Raw genomic sequence first — 20,733 nt, 5'->3', positions numbered from 1 at the left:
ACGGTGAATGTCAACTTTCAAGAATGAGTGCCCGGTTTTTAAAAATACTATTAAAAACAGGGGGAATTTCATTCATGAAAGTTTACATTTCACCCGTTTTGTTAAAATACTTACCTTTTCTTCTTGAAGCCGGTGAAGCGATTCCCCCTCCTGCCGCTCGTCACTTCATACCTCAGCAATGACAAATCTGGCTTCCTCCAATCACGGCGTTGCCTCAGGCAATGATTCCCCTGGGAATCAAAACAATCCACTTTATACTAACTTTATGAGGCTAACCTTATTGTCTGCAGACTAAAGCTCAAATTAGTTCCACTTCCTATTAACTTAAAGGGACACTGAACCCAAATGTTTTCTTTTGTAATTCAGAAAGAGCATGCAATTTTAAGCAACTTTCTAATTTACTCCTATTATAAATTTTTCTTCGTTCTCTTGCTATCATTATTTGAAAAAGAAGGCATCTAAGCTTTTTTTTTTTGGTTTCAGTACTCTGGACAGCACTTTTTTATTGGTGGATGAATTTATCCACCAATCAGCAAGGACAACCCAGGTTTTTCACCAAAAATGGGCCGGCATCTAAACTTACATTCTTGCATTTCAAATAAAGATACCAAGAGAATAAATAAAATTTGATAATAGGAGTAAATTTGAAATTTGCTTAAAATTTCATGCTCAATCTGAATCACGAAATAAATTTTTTGGGTACAGTGTCCCTTTAAACATCAAAGATACAAAGCTTTAACTCAACTCATCTTCCATGCAAATATATTTTGGATGATTTGTGCTATGTCATATGTGTGATGGGAATATTTATAGTTGACTGCCCTTTTAGGCAATTTGTCACATTTATTGTCTACATAAAAATACTAGATAAATATAATGATAAAATATATTTAAAGGGCAACAGTTAAGATAGAGATGCTGTATGGAAAATAAATCCAGCAAAGTTTTTAGATAAGTAGATAGATAGATAGATAGATAGATAGATAGATAGATAGATAGATAGATATGTAGATAGATAGATAGATAGATAGATAGATAGATAGATAGATAGATATGTAGATAGATAGATAGATAGATAGATAGATAGATAGATAGATAGATAGATAGATAGATAGATAGATAGATAGATAGATAGATAGATAGATAGATAGATAGATAGATAGATAGATAGATAGATAGATAGATAGATAGATAGATATGTAGATAGATAGATATGTAGATAGATAGATAGATAGATAGATAGATAGATAGATAGATAGATAGATAGATAGATAGATAGATAGATAGATGATAGACAGATAGATGATAGACAGATAGACATAATGTTGTATATCAAATAATAACCAATAGACACATTTAATATAGAAAGTCTCTCATCATTAACAGAAAAATATTAAATTAGTCAGTCCTTCATATAGCTTTATATGTATCTTGGAATTATTGACATCTGTATAAAAGGGTTGGTGCACACTGCTATCAAACAGACACAAATATATTACACAAAACGTAAAAAAAAATAAGTTTATAATCTGCACAAAATCTTCCTGTTAATTTGAATTAGTAAAAAAAATAGCAATCTGCTATATCACTGTAAATTATAATCATGATTTTTTTTTTATTAAAAAAGTCTACTGCATAACTTTATAAATGTATTTGAAATGTTGTCACATATCTCCTTTCTCTCTCTATCTTCCTCTCTATTTTTATTTCTGTCTCTCTCACCTTACTTTTTCTTTCTTCTTTTTCTTTCTTCTCCAAGCCATGCTGCATTATTGCTGTGAAGCTATTTTTATTATTTTTTGGTGCAACACACTATTTTAGTTGCTTGGCTATGAATTTTTTATATTTTATTTATGCCTTTCTAAAGATACAGTCTACAGGACTGGGCTCAGCATTGTAAGCTAAGTCCAGCTAATGATTTCAAACTACCCAATGCTTTTGTTGTGTGATATATGAATGACAAACACAGAGCAATACCTACAGGATGTCTGTTTAAGAAACTTCTGTAGGGTTTCAAGATACTATTTGAAAGCCTTTAAAACTTGCCATAAAAGATAAATAAATATGAAAAGCAATTGATTAGAAAATAAACTGACTTGCTTATATTTTGGAGGTGATAATTAAATCAGAAAACTTATAAAATATTTTGCAATATACTTAAAGGGAGTTGTTACCCAAATGCTAAATCACTTGAAATTGATGCATCACATATGTAAAAAGCTGAATAGCAAATATCACATGAACATCTCTATGTAAAAAAGAAAAATATTAAACCTCAAAATTTCCTCGGTGGCAACATCCCATTGTAAAGGGACTTTAAGCACCCAATCATGATGCTTATCCTGGAACGGGATTATGCATCTGACATCTGACATGTGCAGGCAAAGTCAATTTATTTCCCTCTTCATTTTAAAGGGACAGTCTAGTCCAAAATTAACTTTCATGATTCAGATGGGGCATGTAATTTTAAACAACTTTCCAATTTAAATTTATCACCAATTTTGCTTTCTTCTCTTGATATTCTTAGTTGAAAACTAAACCTAGGAGGTTCATATGTTAATTTCTTAGACCTTGAAGGCCACCTCTTGTCTGAATGCATTTTGACAGTTTTTCACCACAGGGTGTTAGTTCATGTGGAGTTACCTAGGAGTCAGCCCTGATTGGCTAAAATGCAAGCCTGTCAAAAGAACTGAAATAAGGGGAAAATTTGCAGAGGCTTAAATATAAGGTAATCACAGAGGTTAAACGTGTATTACTATAACTGTTGGTTATGCAAAACTAGGGAATGGGTAATAAAGAGATTATCTATCTTTTAAAAGAATAAAAAATATGGTGTAGAATATCCATTTAGGTTAGTTTACTATAAAATCTTGCAAGATTATTTTGAAATCCAATGACAGTAAAACAATATATGGCTGTTTTAACCATGCAAATAACAGTAGCTGTACAATAACTGCTCACCTAGCACTCACTCTGATGAATAAATATTGTGATCAAATATCTACCTTTTAATTTATATATATATATATATATATATATATATATATATATATATATATATATATATATATATATATATATATATATATGGGGAGTTGAATTGTGATGGAGGGTACCCAACACAATAAAAGTTAGCGCTGTGTTTTTCTGTTTAACTAAAATGTGAGTTGGGGAACCTGGAAATGCAGCTGTAATTAATTTGATATCTAGTCTCCATTAGAGACAACCGAATTGACTTTTCACTCTATGGTTTTTGAATTATTTATTATTACTGTTAATACTACCACTCTTAATACCAGTGACATCACATTGTGATTCCACACCACCTGACAGAGTGTCCTCATGTAATCGTGTACACCGTTATTTATCTTTATTCACTTACAAATACCGTATTACCACCACTAGTGAGAACAGGGATTAACTCCTAGGATAAGCGCTGTTTCTCTCTCTTTCCTTTTGCCATATATATATTATTTATATATATATATATATATATATATATATATATATATATATATATATATATATATATATATATATATATATATATACTATCCAAAAGTAAGCACTCCCTGGATTTAAGTACAACATCACACTTTTATTTAAGAAGTACTGCTTAAATAAAAGTGTGCTGTACTTAAAGGGACACTATACCCAAACATTTTCTTTCATGATTAAGGTAGAGAATACAATTTTAAACAACATTCCAATTTATTTATATTACCTAATTTGCTTCATTCTTTATATATAAATTAATGAAGAAATAGCAATGCACACGGTGAACCAATCACAGGAGGCATCTATGTGCAGCTACCAATCAACAGCTACTAAGCATATCTAGATATGCTTTCCAGCAAAGAATATCAAGAGAATGAAGCAAAATAGATAATAGAAGTAAATTAGAAAGTTGTTTATAATTGTATGCTCTTTCTAAACCATGAAAGAAAAAATTTGGGTATCATGTCCCTTTAAATCCAGGGAGTGCTTACTTTTGGATAGTATTGAATATTTTTCTTTGCACCCTGGTCTTGGGTTATTGTTGGCAAGTGAGAGTGCGCTATGTGGGTCCATTATATATATATATATATATATATATATATATATATATATATATATATATATATATATATATATATATATATATAGTTCTAGTCACTTTTATGACTTAAAAATCAAAGATACAACAATGTCTGCTTATAATTTGGACAGTAGAAGACTCACATTTACTTCCTTAGATAACATAGAGTTAACCACTTATAGTCTCAACTTTTGTTTCAACATATAATATTTACATTGAAAAATTATGATTTTGACAGTTGAAAGAGTTGACAGCTTTGGAGTATTCTCATTATCTCTGTGAACCAATCATATAGTTTATTATATGACAGCTGTGCAGACGGCATCTATTTTAAAACGCCACAAGACATACTAGCCTACAGTATTGAAGGCCGCAGATCAGGTAATATGCCAGTCGCTGTCCAGGGTTCTGAACAAGTCACCTACCTTATTTAGAACCTAGAACACTTTCAAATGCACAAATAAGACTAAAAACAACATTCAGTCACTGATACTGTGAACTGAAGAACTGGTTTTTACATTTTCTTTCCTTTTTGCCTGAGAAGTTGATTACAGGTGCCACCGATCTCTGTGAAAAGGTCTGTTTTGTCTGCAGGGAGAATATGGTAAATTAAGTGATTCATGCTGAGTTTTCTGTGAAGTACCTGTCACCCTGTCTGCAGATTTATCCTAAGAAAAAGACATCACAAAAAAAAAAACCAACTGAATGTCTTGTGTCAAATTTTCAAAAGTTTTTTGTTTTTTGCTTTGTTGTGTCTTTCACACACACACACACACATATACACACACACATATACACACACACACATATACACACACACACATATACACACACACATATATACACAGACACACACACACACATACACACACACACATATATATTCTTTTCTGAAGGATTAACTATGTTTTGCAGTGAGATAGATGTCTTAATATGCGACTGTCCAATATCTGAAAACAAGTGCCCCTTATAAAAATATTTTAGCTTGTTTAGTGAACAATTCAAGACTCTTAGAAAAGTGTAATATACAAAGCAAAGGGATAACATCCAATATTTCATTTATATTATCAATGATGATCATGTGGTGCTGTATTAATAGCTTTATAATGGGCAGGTTCTATTCATAACCAATGTAAAGCGTTGCCACTATCTGTAAGAGTATCTGCATATATCCAGTCAGCACTGAGCAACAAAATATTTTATCAGGTCTCCAGTTTAAAGTGATGAATTTTCAGAGTGTATCCTAAAGTGGCGCTGTTCACAACATTAAAATGAAATTGTCACAGTATTTCCGATGTTGCAACTGAAATGACTCTCTTGCAACAAAATGGTTAATACAACTTTTCACCTGTTGCAATTTTTTTGCCAATTAAAATGCAGATATTTTAACTGTGAAATCTGAAATGTCACATTGTTGCAGTTGCGATTTATCGATCAACTCATATTAGTACCAACATTTAAATAGAGAGTTGCGCAGTTGAAATTTGTTGCAGCTTTGTATTGGGGCATGTTTTTTTTTTAATATAATTTAATTTGTCAGTAATTGCATTATGATGAGTCACAAAATCAATCAAATGTGTAAACAATACAGCTATTAAATTGATCAGAATCAATATTGATGCAATTATTCAAATTACCAAAAATGGTCCAGATTACAAGTGGCGTGCTAATTAACGCTCCATTTCGAGCGTTAATTGCTCTAGAAGCTTGTTTTTTGTGCTCGTCAGGCTGTCCTCATATTTTGAGTTATTAGTAAACTGATTTTACTTGTGCGCTAACCAGACGAGTGCAAAAATCTGGTTAGAATATCGCATTCACGTTCACATATTCCCCCATAGAAGTCAACATCCCACTCTCATGCAAACCCAATCGCTAACTTGACATGAAAATATATTTGACATTCCAATGTTCTTCATATTCAATAATATATTCTATTTATTCATAAATAAATAAATATTTCTACATATCTCTGATGTTTTTTTTGTACAATATATATCTATGCCTATATCTATCTATCTATCTATCTATCTATCTATCTATCTATCTATCTATCTATCTACATACATATACATGATTAGATATTTAGATATATATATATATAGATACAGTATATATATATATATATATATATATATATATATATATATATATATATATATATATATATATATATATATATATATGTATATGTATATAGTATTTAACAAAAGGGAGTACACCCCTCACATTTTTGTAAGTATTTTATTATATCTTTTCATGTGACAACACTGAAGAAATGACACTTTGCTACAATGTAAAATAGGGAGCGTACAGCCTGTATAACAGTGTAAATTTGCTGTCCCCTCAAAATAACTCAACACACGGCCATTAATGTCTAAACCGTTGGCAACAAAAGTGAGTACACCCCTAAGTGGATATTTCTTAGACACTCCCCCAACTCCTTTCATAAATCCCTAGCTATGCCGATCACCTTTGCTTGGTAATCTTATCCCTCTTAGGAAGTAACCAGCCTTGCACAGCTCCTAGTGCAGTTCTTACAGACACGTATCTGCTCAGCTGTTACGGTCAACCTCTGAAGCCTGTCGGACCAGCCTCATGCGGTGACGTCACACGCCAGCTCGCATTCACACTGTCACTGTGTTTGTATATATAAATATAAGCTCCTGTACTGATTATTCAATCACTGATAATTGAAAGTGTCAGAGTTCTAAATTCTACAATCACGGTTCACAGAGTTAAAGGGACAGTGTACACCAATTGTCATATAATTGCATGTAATAGACACTACCAGTGATGTGCGGTGACTTCAGAGGCTGGTGAGGCAGTGGCTAGCAATCGGATACGCCTTCATTCTTTAGATATCCTTTGTTGAAGAAATAGCAATGCACATGGGTGAGCCAATCACATGAGGTATCTATATGCAGCCACCAATCAGTATCTACTGAGCATATTTAGATATGATTTTCAACAAAGGATATCAGATTTTCTTCATTATTTTGCTATCCTTTGTTGAAAAGCATATCTAAATATGCTTACTAGCTACTGAGCATATTTAGATATGATTTTCAACAAAGGATATCGAAAGAATGAAGAAAATCAGATATCCTTTGTTGAAAATCATATCTAAATATGCTCAGTAGCTAATGAGCATATTTAGATCTGATTTTCAACAAACATACCATAGCATAGCAACTTGCAAGTTTTGCTTAATAAATGTATTTTGTGTATGACCTGGTCAGTGTTGTAAGTTACATTTATTAAGCAAATAAGCACAAAATCACAAAATGGCTGCTCATTAAAATATATTTCTTATTTTAATATATTTAGTATTAGTAAGTTACACAATACTGACCTTGTCTAACACAAAATACATTTATTAAGCAAATAAGCACAGCACTAAATCACAACTTTCACAAGATGGCTGCTCATTAAAATATATTTATTAAGCTGCCAGAGAAGTTGGGAAGTGGAACATAGATAGCATAGCCAGCAACTTGCAAGTTTTGCTTAATAAATGCATTTTGTGTATGACCTGGTCAGTGTTGTAAGTACTTACAACACTGACCGGGTCATACACAAAATACATTTACTAAGAAAATAAGCAGAGAAGAGGATCAGACTGCGTCACAAGTTCCTAGTTCCAACACACACAGGCACTTCAAATTTAAGCAGAGGAGGGGCACCCACTACCCGGTCCCGTATTAACTTACAAGTACAAGTTACAACCCCAAGCCTCACAATAAAAAATATATAATTATCATGATATTACAGGCTGTACTGCATGATCATCACACTATCACACGGCATGGCTTGTCATTCTGATGATGACTTACTTGTGTGACAGTGTGACGGACTGTGTGCACTTGGACGCGGGCTCCTTCCTTCAGGTGAGGTCACAGGTGACAGCCGACAGGTCACGGTCAGGCAGGACCAGGGCAGGGGCCGGGCAGCAGCTGCGATATGCGGTGCGACGTGCGAGTCTCTATAGATCAGGCAGCCTCCTCCTCCACTCCACGCTACTTGGCTCAGGCTGAGGTGTCACTGTCAGGCAGGAATGAGTGGCACTGGCTGTTGTTCCCGCCGCCGCCGCGCTGCTCCTTCCTTGCGCATGCGCAGACACTCAGTCAGTAGTGAGTGCACTGTAAGGCTAAGCAGAGCCAGGGAGTCAACACCGGTGTTGATTGGATGAGCCGGTCTCCCAGGGAACAGTCGAGGCCTCATGAGAGATGCTTCATATAGCAATTTTGTCAGCCACGCTGCTCCTGCAAATCACCACCGGGTGATGCTGCAGAGCAGCTAGATATAAAAATACACTACAAATATTGCGCAATAGAGAAACACCAGAACCCAGTGCCTCTCTATTGCGCAATATTACAGTTTGACATGTAAAAAAAAAAAAAAAAAGTAACTTTTTTTTTTTAATAAAATTCTCTATTTGTTTTTCTTTTGGCCAAAATGGCAGGTGCGGCACTGCCTCACCTGCCTCCAATGAGTGCACGTCACTGGACACTACTATATAGAAGACTATGCACAGGTACTGATCTAAAAATCCAGTATAAAACCTTTTATAAACTTACTTAGAAGCTCCCACCTTAGCATTTTTGATGAGGTTTGTCTGGAACACCCAGTGAAAAGGGCTGGGAAAACAAAAAGAGCAGACAATCCCAACCCTCCTTCCCTGCATATGAAAAGACAGTTAAAAGGACAGTCTACACAAAAAATAATTATTGTTTAAAAAGATAGATAATGCCTTTACTACCCATTCCCAAGCTTGGCACAACCAACATTGTTAGATTAATATGCACAAACAGGAGCCAGCAAGAATCTGCAAACACACATATACATCTGACACTGTGGGGCTTAAGAGTTTAAAAATCATCACAATGTTATTAGAAAATAAGCAAAACTATACAAAAACACTCCCAGATGGGCTAAAAAAATGGATCCAGTTTTGAAAGAACATTGACATTTTTAATAGCATAACTGAATGTTTTAATGAGAAAATAAATTTTGAATTTATTTTCCCTCTATCAAATATACATATCTTGACCCCTTGTCTCCCACAACATATTGTGTGTCCTCTTCGGTAGAAAAAGGGGTTAATAAGTATAAATCTGCTGACACTTTTCTTAGTGGCCAGTATCCCATTTAAGATCGTTGTAAATTCTGTTTTCTTTGTAGCCTCAAGGACAGTCTTTTATTCCCCTAGTAGCATTGATGTTATTCTGCTAGCTGCAGAAATATGTGTTTATTTTGCATGAATAAAGGAGTTATATTTTGAACTCTCACTAACTAATCCATTCACATTGTTCCTTGTCATTTTAAATAGCTTTCTTTAGCATTTTGTCCTGCAGTCTGCCCAGCAACAATACTTATGAGAAATTACATTTCATTCAGGTAGACACAGCACCCTCTATGGTCATCCTTAAAATAATTTGTAATACATGGACAGTACATTGGTTGGAGTGAGGTTTAAGAACATATATAAAGAGTTTTAAACCAATATGTGTTTAATAATTTTGTATCTAATGATATTTAAAGGTCTATTTTAGTAAAATAGTCATTTTGATTTTAAATGTGTCAACAATTAAGCACTGTGCTTCACTGCAAATAAACTGCATACACAATAAGGTCCAGATTACTAGTGGAGTGATACTGTTTGTAAGCGAGTGATATTTTGTTTTCGCATTTGCAATCGTGCTCGTATTGCAAGTTAAAAGTAAATGCGAACTTGTGAGCGCAATCGCAATTTACGCTAGAATGATTACCGCAACCTCAGAGCTCTGGTTAACTGTTTTGCAAAACTAAAAAGTAGCACAAAACACATCGAAAATATATTAAACAATATGGCTACACTCATAATAACACTATCTATAAACAGTATTCTTAAAAAATATTGCACACAAAAGTTATAAAGGCTCAAAGGCAAGCAAAGGGCTTTAACATAGAGATACATACATAAACATGTCTAAAGATGTATATGTATGTATGTTTATATGTGTATATATGTATTTATATGTGTATATATGTATTTACAGACATATATACACATATAAACACATAAATACATATGTTCACAAAGCTTCAGTACGAAACATGCGTCCGGCACCTACAGGCAGGGTTTGGTCCTGATTGAGGATATCTGTATACCACCACTAATTCGGTAATATGCGGCTAGATTACGAGTCTTGCGTTAGTCTTAAAAAGCAGCATTGAGGGGTCCCAACGCTGCTTTTTAACACCCGCTGGTATTACGAGTCAGGCAGGAGAGTGTCTACCGCTCACTTTTTTCTGTGATTTTGCTTACTGCAAATCCCCTTACTTCAATTGCGTATCCTATCTTTTTAATGGGATTTGCCTAACGCCGGTATTACGATCGCCTGAAAGAGTGAGCGGTAGACCCTCTCCTGTCCAGACTCCTACCGCATATAAAAGTCAGTAGTTAAGAGTTTTATGGGCTAAAGCCGTAACATAAAGCTCTTAAATAAAGTGCTACAAAGTACACTAACACCCATAAACTACCTATTAACCCCTAAACCGAGGCCCCCCCACATCACAAACAGTATAATAAAATTATTTAACCCCTAATCTGCCGACTGGCCATCGCCGCCACTTTAATAAATGTATTAACCCCTAAACCACCACTCTCCCGCCTCGCAAACACTAGTTAAATTTTATTAACCCCTAATCAGCCAATCGGAATTAAGGTAGGAAAAATCCTATTGGCTGATGCAATCAGCCAATAGGATTGAAGTTCAATCCGATTGGCTGATCCAATCAGCCAATAGGATTGAGCTTGCATTCTATTGGCTATTCCAATCAGCCAATAGAATGCCAGGTCAATCCTATTGGCTGATTGCATCAACCAATAGGATTTTTCCTACCTTATTTCCGATTGGCTAATAGGATTCTATCAGCCAATTGGAATTTAAGGGACGCCATCTTGGATGACATCACTTAAAGGACCAGTCATTCAGTCGTCGGCCGTCGGATGAAGAGGATGCTCCGCGTCAGATGTCTTGAAGATGGACCCGCTCCAGAAGGATGAAGATACAAGATGCCACCTGGATGAAGCCTTCTGCTGGTCTGGAGGTCCTCTTCTGGCCGGATAGGATGAAGAATTCGGACCCTCTGGAGGACCACTTGTGCCCGGCTGGGTGAAGACGTCTCAAGGTAGGGTGATCTTCAAGGAGGTAGTGTTAGTTTTTTTTAAGGGGGGATTGGGTGGGTTTTAGAGTAGGGTTGGGTGTGTGGGTGGTTGGTTTTAATGTTGGGGGGTATTGTATTATTTTTTAAAGGTGAAAGAGCTGATTACTTTGGGGCAATGCCCCGCAAAAGGCCCTTTTAAGGGCTATTTGTAATTTAGTATAAGGTAGGGAATTTTATTATTTTGGGGGGCTTTTTCTTTTATTAGGGGGATTAGATTAGGTGTAATTACTTTAAAATTCTTGTAATTCTTTTTTTATTTTCTGTAATTTAGTGTTTGTTTTTTTTCGTAATTTAGTTTATTTAATTTAATTGTAATTAATGGTAATTAGTTTAATTATAGTGTAGTGCTAGGTGTAATTGTAACTTAGGTTAGGGTTTATTTTACAGGTACTTTTGTACGTATTTTAGCTAGGTAGTTATTAAATAGGTAATAACTATTTAATAACTATTGTACCTAGTTAAAATAAATACAAAGTTGCCTGAAAAATAAAAATAAAGCCTAAGCTAGCTACAATGTAATTATTATTTATATTGTAGCTATCTTAGGGTTTATTTTATAGGTAAGTATTTAGTTTTAATTAGGAATAATTTATTTAATTGTAGTAAATTTATTTAGATGTATTTAAATTATATTTAAGTTAGGGGGGTATTAGGGTTAGACTTAGGTTTTGGGGTTAATAAATTTATTATAGTGGTGGCGACGTTGGCGGTGGCAGATTAGGGGTTAATAAATGTAATATAGTTGCGGTGACGTGGGGGGGCAGATTAGGGGTTAATAAATATAATGTAGGTGTCGGCGATGTTGGGGGCATCAGATTAGGGGTTCATAAGTATAATGTAGGTGGCGGCGGTGTCCGGAGTGGCAGATTAGGGGTTAATAATATTATGTAGGTGTCAACAATAGCGGGGGCAGCAGATTAGGGGTTAATAAGTGTAAGATTAGGGGTGTTTAGACTCGGGGTTCATGTTAGGGTGTTAGGTGCAGACATAAAATTAATTTCCCCATAGGAAACAATTGGGCTGCGTTAGGAGCTGAACGCTGCTTTTTTGCAGGTGTTAGTTTTTTTTTTAGCCAGCTCAGCCCCATTGTTTCATATGGGGAAATCTTGCCAGCTTACCGCTACCGTAAGCAACGCTGGTATAACAGTGAGATGTGGAGCAAAATTTTGCTCAACGCTCACTTTTCTGAGGCTAACACTGGCTTGAAGAAAACTTGTAATACCAGCGGTAAGAAAAAAAAGGCTCGTTAGCCCCGCACAGCATTACCGACAAAAATTCGTAATCTAGGCGATGGTTTCTTATGTAATAATGGTGTTTTTTTACTCAGGCTAGTACGGGAATACCCAGCTTTTTTAAATAATTGCCCTGGCAGTTACACATGAGCTTAGCAGTTCGCCATCCCATTATGCTCCTAATAGGAGGCTTATGAGTCACCTGTAGACCATAGAAAGGGACCTTTTTGTATTCGTGTAACACAGGTTAATGGGGATAATTACCCACTTTGTACTGGACTGAGGTTTCCAGGATATAACCAGCATCTACGGTATATTAGGACTTATTTGTATTTGACAATACCTGCCTACTTTTTCTAATTTTTTAATCTAGTTATTGATGTTTTTTAAGTGTGTGTTTGTACATTTTATAGTGTAATTAAAAGCTAAGTTTTAATATGTTGTCCCTACGTTGGTGGGGTGAGACTTTGTTCATATCTAATGAATATTGATTTTCGATGAGTGCTATGGGGATGCTACTTTTTCCTTTCTTTTGATTTAATGTACTTTGCATCGAGCACCCCCCTATAGGGAAGGGCTGCATCCCTCCCTTTCAGGGACATATTTGGTATATTTTTCTACTCTAGTTCTTTATTATATACATATAACTTTGAAATTTGCCAGAACATATACTAGTACTGTACAAGTAGTGCAGGGAAAAAGCATAGCATTAAATGAACGTATACTGAAAGACTATGGTTTCCTATATCTAGTTTTAATTTTGACTGTTGTCTACATATGTAGACATGCAGGTTATGTTGGTGAATGAACTGGATAGTGTGACCCTGCAGCATTATAAACAGTGATTGCTTGGTTATTGCAGGAGTTAATATCTGTCCCTTATTTGCCATAGGAAATTAAATAAAGATAAGTTAAGGGCCATCTTAATGCTACAGTATACAAAGACATAGACAATTGGGTGCTTCCAACTTTGTAGTAAACATTTGAGGGAAAGCCCTTTCCTGTTCCAGCATGACTGTGTCCTCTCAGGAAGTTCTAATAAGACATGGTTTGATTAGCTTATTGTGGAGCAACTGTGCAGAGCTGATTGCGAGACAGACTTTCTTGTCCAACATCAGTGTTTGACCTCACAAATGCCCATTTGTCCAAATGGGCACAAATTCCAACAAACACACTACAAAACCTTGTGGAAAGCCTTCCCAGAAGAGTTGCAGCTGTTATAGTCGTAACAGTGAGAGTGTGTGGGGGTGGAAACTGCAAATTAAAGAGATATAAAACTCATAGATTTTCTTTTATGATTCAGGCAGAACATATATTTAAAAACAAAAAAGTTTCCAATTTACTTCTATTATCAAATTTGCTTTGTTTCTAAGCTATTCTTTGTTGAAGTGATGCCTAGGTAGGTGTCGGGAACACTTCATGGCAGGAAATAGGGCTGCTATCTAGTGCTCCGGCAAATGGATAACATTCTTGCAAAACTGCTGCTGTACAGTGCACCAAACACGTGCACGCTCCTGAGCTTTTGACCTTGGTTTTCTACAAAAGATACCAAGAAAAATGTATAGTAGAAGTAAATTAGAAGGTTGTTTAAAATTGTACACTCTATCTTATTCATAAAAATGTTGACTTTCGGGGCGGAGTTCGGCCGTGCAGGCAAATGGCCGCAGTGTGAATCAGCTCCGTGCTGGGGAAAAAGACCCAGGACTATATACCTGCAAGAATCGCTTTACAAAGTGGTACACAGGCGCCTAAGTATGTGGGGACACTAACCGCTATGGCATGAAGGCAATCTGACATGCGACTTAGCTAAAAACGGACCGTTATTTAGCCGCAAAGGAAAAACGACTGCCGCCATATTGGAAAAGGCTGTGTGCGAGCCATGCGGACACAGATACCGGAGTCCATCTCAGACTCAGCTCATATATGGAGGTAAGCTGAAACAAATGAAACACAACACATAACGACCGCACAGTGGGACAAAGGGCCATCTATGTTACATATTAGCACCGGCAGAAAAAGAAGTATAACGCCCACAAACTTAAAAGTCACCTCGAAAGCATGCCTGATTAAATGGGCCTCACTATGATAGGAGAGGAGGGCATAAAGCACTGATCCGAAGACGTAAGACCCTGAATAGCAATAACATGGTGTGGAGTGCACAACCTGCTCTCAGTAAATCATCACAAATGTACACCACATCTGACCGTAAACCTTCAATGGGGCATCACTAACAACTTGAATTATTAATATCTCCTCCTCCAAACAATAATCCTGGGAAAGGACATACAGGTCAACTGAACACTCTCCATTACTTAAGTAAAACATGACGACTAAACGCTTGAATAAAGGGGAGAAGCTCACGAAAAGCCAGACCACTGTGCCAGTCTCTGTGAGCACATTCTTTCAACTGCCAGACACAGCAACCAACCCTGCACATCAGACTGCAAATACTAATGAGACTCCTCATGATTTATCAAGCGCTGCAGAATCACAGATAGCTACCTCTTATATTACACAACTAAAACAAGACATTGCTAACCTGCCATCAAAAGAGGACTTTGCCTCCCTAAAGGCATTAATAACCAAAGAGCTTACCTCCATGAGAACTGACATAAACGCCTTAGGGTGCAGAGTAGAGGAAGTAGAAGACACGCAAACTACCATCTCTGAAATGGTGGGGAGCCTAGAAACACATGCCAACGTTCAATCCTCACAAATAGAGACAATGCAAGAAAGAATTGAGGATCTCGAAAACCGCAGTCGGCGGTCTAACTTAAGAGTAAGGGGTATACCAGAGTCAATAAAAAGCCCTGAACTTAGAGAATATATGCAGAACCTCTTTCACCATCTGATGGGGGACCCAGACATACCTGATATGGAACTGGAAAGAGTACATCGGGCTCTGCGCCCACCTCCACCAACTGGTGCACCCCCTAGGGATGTTATCCTTAAATTTCTGAGATTCACTGACAGGGAGGAAATCTGGTCCAAATCGAGACAACTGAGGAAGATAATGTATCTGGATCATGCCTTACAAATTTACCCAGACCTATGTCCAAGCACTCTACAACGTAGAAGAGACGTCCGATTTATCACCACTGCACTACAAGAGAATGATATCAAGTATCGCTGGGGGTTTCCCTTTAGTTTGATGGTATCTAAGGAAGGCCAGATTCACACCTACAGAGGGCCTCAAGACCTGGAGTCTTTCTCTAAGGGCTTGGGCCTATCAATCCAGCCGCCTCAACTATCTGAGAAGCCTCCTGACAACACAGCTTCATCACCACATCTCTTAGCAGGGACACAATGGCACAAAGTTGCCTATAAGAAGAGGAAAGACAGACTGAACTCATGATGTATTATTGAAAGACTTAATTGTCTCCCAAGATCCATGGTTGGGTGAGATTGGTGTAAAAATCACTTGTCATGCCTTTATTATCTGTTGTTGTTTATTTTAGCTATAGACATTCATTTGCTTGAACCGCCCACAAGGACAATTCTGGTGACTATACGAAGTAGTTACGTTATATATGTATAGTTTTAACCTGTCATAACCAGGCCATTCCCATTGTGCAAAAATATATGAACCATGTTACTTTTACCCATTTATATCATCCTTTCATTGGATGTTAAATAATTCCACATCTGCCTGGGCCTAAGTACCCGGCTGACCCCACATCCTATTAGGATAACTGTTTTGCCGGAGGGACTATCCCTCAGCCGCTCCGGCGATGTGTTCACATGTTCTAATGTTTACTCGTTAACTTTTGTTTTTGTTGTTGTTACCCTTGATGTTTGTTTTTGTTTTACACATTGTGCTTACATAATCACACATACTCCTTCTAATACCTGTATATTGATTAATATGGTATTACCTCTCACTCTGACACCTACTCCCCATTATCAACAGGTGGACACTAGCACCACTACCAAGCGACAGATCGTGATCATACTGACATATAATGGCTCCCAATAACGCGCAGCTGCACATCATAACAGTTAATGCTAAGGGCCTTAATTCCCCAAACAAAAGAAGTATAGCTATTAAGGATTTTAAAGATAACAAGGGGGATATCATAATGCTGCAGGAAACCCACTTCCTTCACAAGAAAGAACCCAAAACATTTAGTTACAAGTTTGGAGAGGCATACTTTGCATCAAACCATAGTAAAACTAATGGGGTGGGAATCTTAATTAAACGAGGTATACCCTTTACTCTATTTAGCTTAACACGAGATCGAGAGGGCAGATATTTAATCCTGACTGGCAAACTCTATAACACAATAGTCACAATGGCCTGTGTATACGCCCCTAACACCCAGCAGGACATCTTTTTCAAACGCCTTTCGGATGCCATACTTGAGATTAAAAGGGGTCTACTGATACTAGGAGGGGATCTTAATGTCTCCCTCAACACAGCATTAGACACATCAACTGGGCTCTCCTCAACACCAAACCGGGTTCTTTATAGAATCAAACAACATATTAGAGACCTAGCAGTACACGACACCTGGAGGATACATCACCCGGTAGACCGCCAATATACCTTCTTCTCCTTTCCACATTCCCGATTTTCCCGCATAGACTACATCCTTTTAGACGTGTCCTGCTTGTCCTTGGCAATAAGGTCAGCGATAATCCCCACAGGCTGGACGGATCACTCTATGGTGACCTGCTCTATTGAATGGCCCTCAGCCCCACACTCCACATTTCTTTGGAAATTAGACAATAATTTATTAGACCACCCACTGTACCAAGAAAAAATAGAGAATCGTCTGCAGGAATACTTTCAACTAAATGTAGCATCCATAGATGATTTTAGACTTATATGGGAGGCACATAAAAGCACACTTAGAGGGGATCTTATCAGCATACAGTCCCATAATCATAAACAACAGTGCACCGCACTACAGACCGCACTGAATAACATTACCTTGACTGAGGAGAAACTTAAAAAAACACCGACAGACACAACATTGAAAAAGGATTTACAGACGCAGAGGGAAATAGTTGGCACCCTTTTAGACAGAGATTGCAAACTACTTGCACTCAAACTACAACAAACTTATTATGACAGCGATAACAGATGTAGTAGATTGCTAGCACGCAAATTGAAACGACGGACTCACCGCTCATATATTATGTCTATCAGTGGACCAGGGAAAGGCATGGTATACTCTACCTCTAGCATATCAGAGACATTTCGCACATACTATGAGTCCCTCTACAACTTACCAACTGTTCCCCCTACTGACACAACTAATATTAACCTCATAGAATCTTTCCTCAAGGACTTTGACATACCACAGATCACCCAGGAACAAAAAGAATCCCTTAATTCCCCTTTCAATATGAGAGAACTCCTATTGGCCATAAAAGACCTACCGACCGGAAAAACCCCTGGCCCAGACGGCTTCACTAACTACTATTATAAAAAATACAGTAAGATTCTAGCCCCACACATGCTAACCCTCTTTAACTCCATTTCCGGTAAAGAACCATTCCTTAGCAATTCCCTCGCTGCACACATAACACTAATCCCAAAGGAAGGTAAAGACCACTCGAGAGTCGAGAACTATAGACCGATATCACTATTGAACACCGACGTGAAAATATATGCCAAGCTGCTGGCGACCCGGTTGAACGCCTTACTCCCAAATTTAATCCACGCTGACCAGGTGGGCTTCGTTCCCACAAGGGAAGCCAAAGACAACACTGTACGAGCCCTTAATTTGATAGATTATGTTAATAACCGTGGTGTTCCGACTGTGGTAATATCTACAGATGCTGAAAAGGCGTTCGACCGGGTCAACTGGCAGTTCCTCCGGGTGGTCCTTATGAGAATGGGCCTTGGCGAGACATTTGTAGATAGGGTATTTGCAATGTACCATTGTCCGACAGCTAGAATCCGGGTAAACGGATCTTTATCAGCCCCTTTTGTGATATCTAACGGAACCAGGCAGGGATGTCCGCTGTCCCCGCTCCTGTTTGCCTGCGTAATAGAAATGCTTGCACTTAAGGTTAGACACACGGTAGACATTGAGGGAGTTGAGGTTAGGGGACATCAACATAAGATGCTTCTATATGCAGATGACGTGCTCTTTTTCCTGACGAACCCCAGACAATCTATACCAGAATTATTGAAACAGCTAGATGCATTTGGAAAGATTTCAAACTTTCTTATCAACCAGAATAAATCGGAAATCCTAAACATAAACATACCAGAAGGGGATTTAATACCTATTTCACGCATATGTACATTTAAGTGGCAAAAAAGCAAACTGAAATATCTAGGGATATTTTTAACCCCAAAGATTACCCAAATATTCGAGACAAATTTCCTACCACTTCAATCATCAATAGTATCCACCCTGTCTTCCTGGCGTAGAAAACCTCTATCCTGGATAGGCAGGATCAGTGCCATTAAGATGAGTATTCTGCCAAAAATATTATATATCATACAGACACTACCCATAGCCCTTCCACGCACTTTTCTTACGTCCCTGCAAACTAAAATATTTGAATTTATATGGAACAAACGACACGCTCGGATCAATAGGAAAGACATGTATCAGACACTAGATAACGGGGGAATGGGGGTACCTGACCTCGTTGCATACTGGAAGGCCACACACTTACAGAGAATAGTGGACTGGTATACTAACTTCAACTTTAAAATCTGGGTTCGCCTCGAACATGACATAGCCGGTACATTGCATTTAGGCACAAGATGCTGGACACCATCAATTACTAGATCACCCCAGATATACGTCGCACACACAGTACAGGAGACCATGCTGATATGGGAAAAGATACTAGTAGAGCACCCCAACATCTCGTCCACTTACTCTCCCCTTACCTCTTTCATCTCTAATAAAGAATTTGCCCCTGGCCTAGTAGCAAAGATAAAAAATGACACACAACTGGACAGGGAATTGATGATGTGCCATCTAGGTACTGAAACTCAGCTGTTCCCTAGAACGGCCCTAACCGAACAAGGCTTTAATTGTTTCAGAGATTGGTATTTTTATATGCAGTGTTACAATTACCTGTCAGGACATCCGCATAAAAGGAATATGTTGAGGCCACTAACGACATTCGAGTCCCTATGCCATAAAGAATCTCCTACAAAACACACCTTATCAATGATTTATGCACTACTGAAACAAAATTCACCAGGTCACACCCCTCACTTCATCAATAGATGGGGGGAGGAATTGGGAATTCAGATATCACACATTGACGCCTCTAAGATATTTATAGCCATTAAGAGATCTGCCACATCTAGTAATCTCATTGAGTTAAACCTGAAAATTCTCCATAGATGGTATCTTACTCCATCAAGATGCCAGAAAATATTCAGAGAAGCCTCCAACCTCTGCTGGAGGTGCCATGATCAAATCGGCCATATGGCACATATCTGGTGGCTTTGCCCTAAAATAACCCCAATATGGGATGAAATCTCAAAGGAAACATCAAAGTTACTAGATAAAGCCTTACCAGTAGACCCACTCTTGTGGCTGTTTCATATAGTCCCCAAAAAATTCACTTCAGAACAAACTAAATTATTTAACATAGCAAGTAACAGCATCAAGAAACTAATAGCCAAGAACTGGAAAAGTTCTATAATCCCGACCACTGCGCTTTGGGTTCAGGAGTGCAATCGCACTATACAGCTAGAGGAATACCACTACCTTAAACAATGAAGGTTAGACAAGTACATACAGATTAAGATTTTATGGGAAGAATACTTGAGGAATAAGTTTGATACCAATAAGATATAAAACACCAAAACATACGACACTAGATACTGACAGAGGAGGTAGAACCCGACCCTGAGATACTGGAGGGAGAAAACATGAGGGGCAACAAGAAGCACAATGTGTTGTTTTTTTTTTTTTTGTTATGTTTGTTGTTTATTCGTTTAATTTGTTACTATATGATTTATTGCTCATTACCTTTATCACTACATGCATATTTGTATACAGCATTGTACATGTACAACTCACACAGCTGTAAAGCCATATTGACTTGTAATCCTAACAAAGTGCATTTATGATGTATAACTTTCTTATCTGTAAAATAAAACTATTTTTGAAAAAAAAAAAAAAAAAAAAAAAAAATGTTGACTTTCATGTTCCTTTAATGCCTATTGTTTTGGGATGGGATGTCAAACAAACTCATATAGGTGTCAGGTGTCCACACTTTTTGATG

Source organism: Bombina bombina, chromosome 2 (genome assembly GCF_027579735.1).
Source record: "Bombina bombina isolate aBomBom1 chromosome 2, aBomBom1.pri, whole genome shotgun sequence".
NCBI lineage: Eukaryota > Metazoa > Chordata > Amphibia > Anura > Bombinatoridae > Bombina > Bombina bombina.
The sequence above is the reverse complement of the archived record's forward strand: the minus strand, read 5'-3'. Positions refer to the sequence as shown.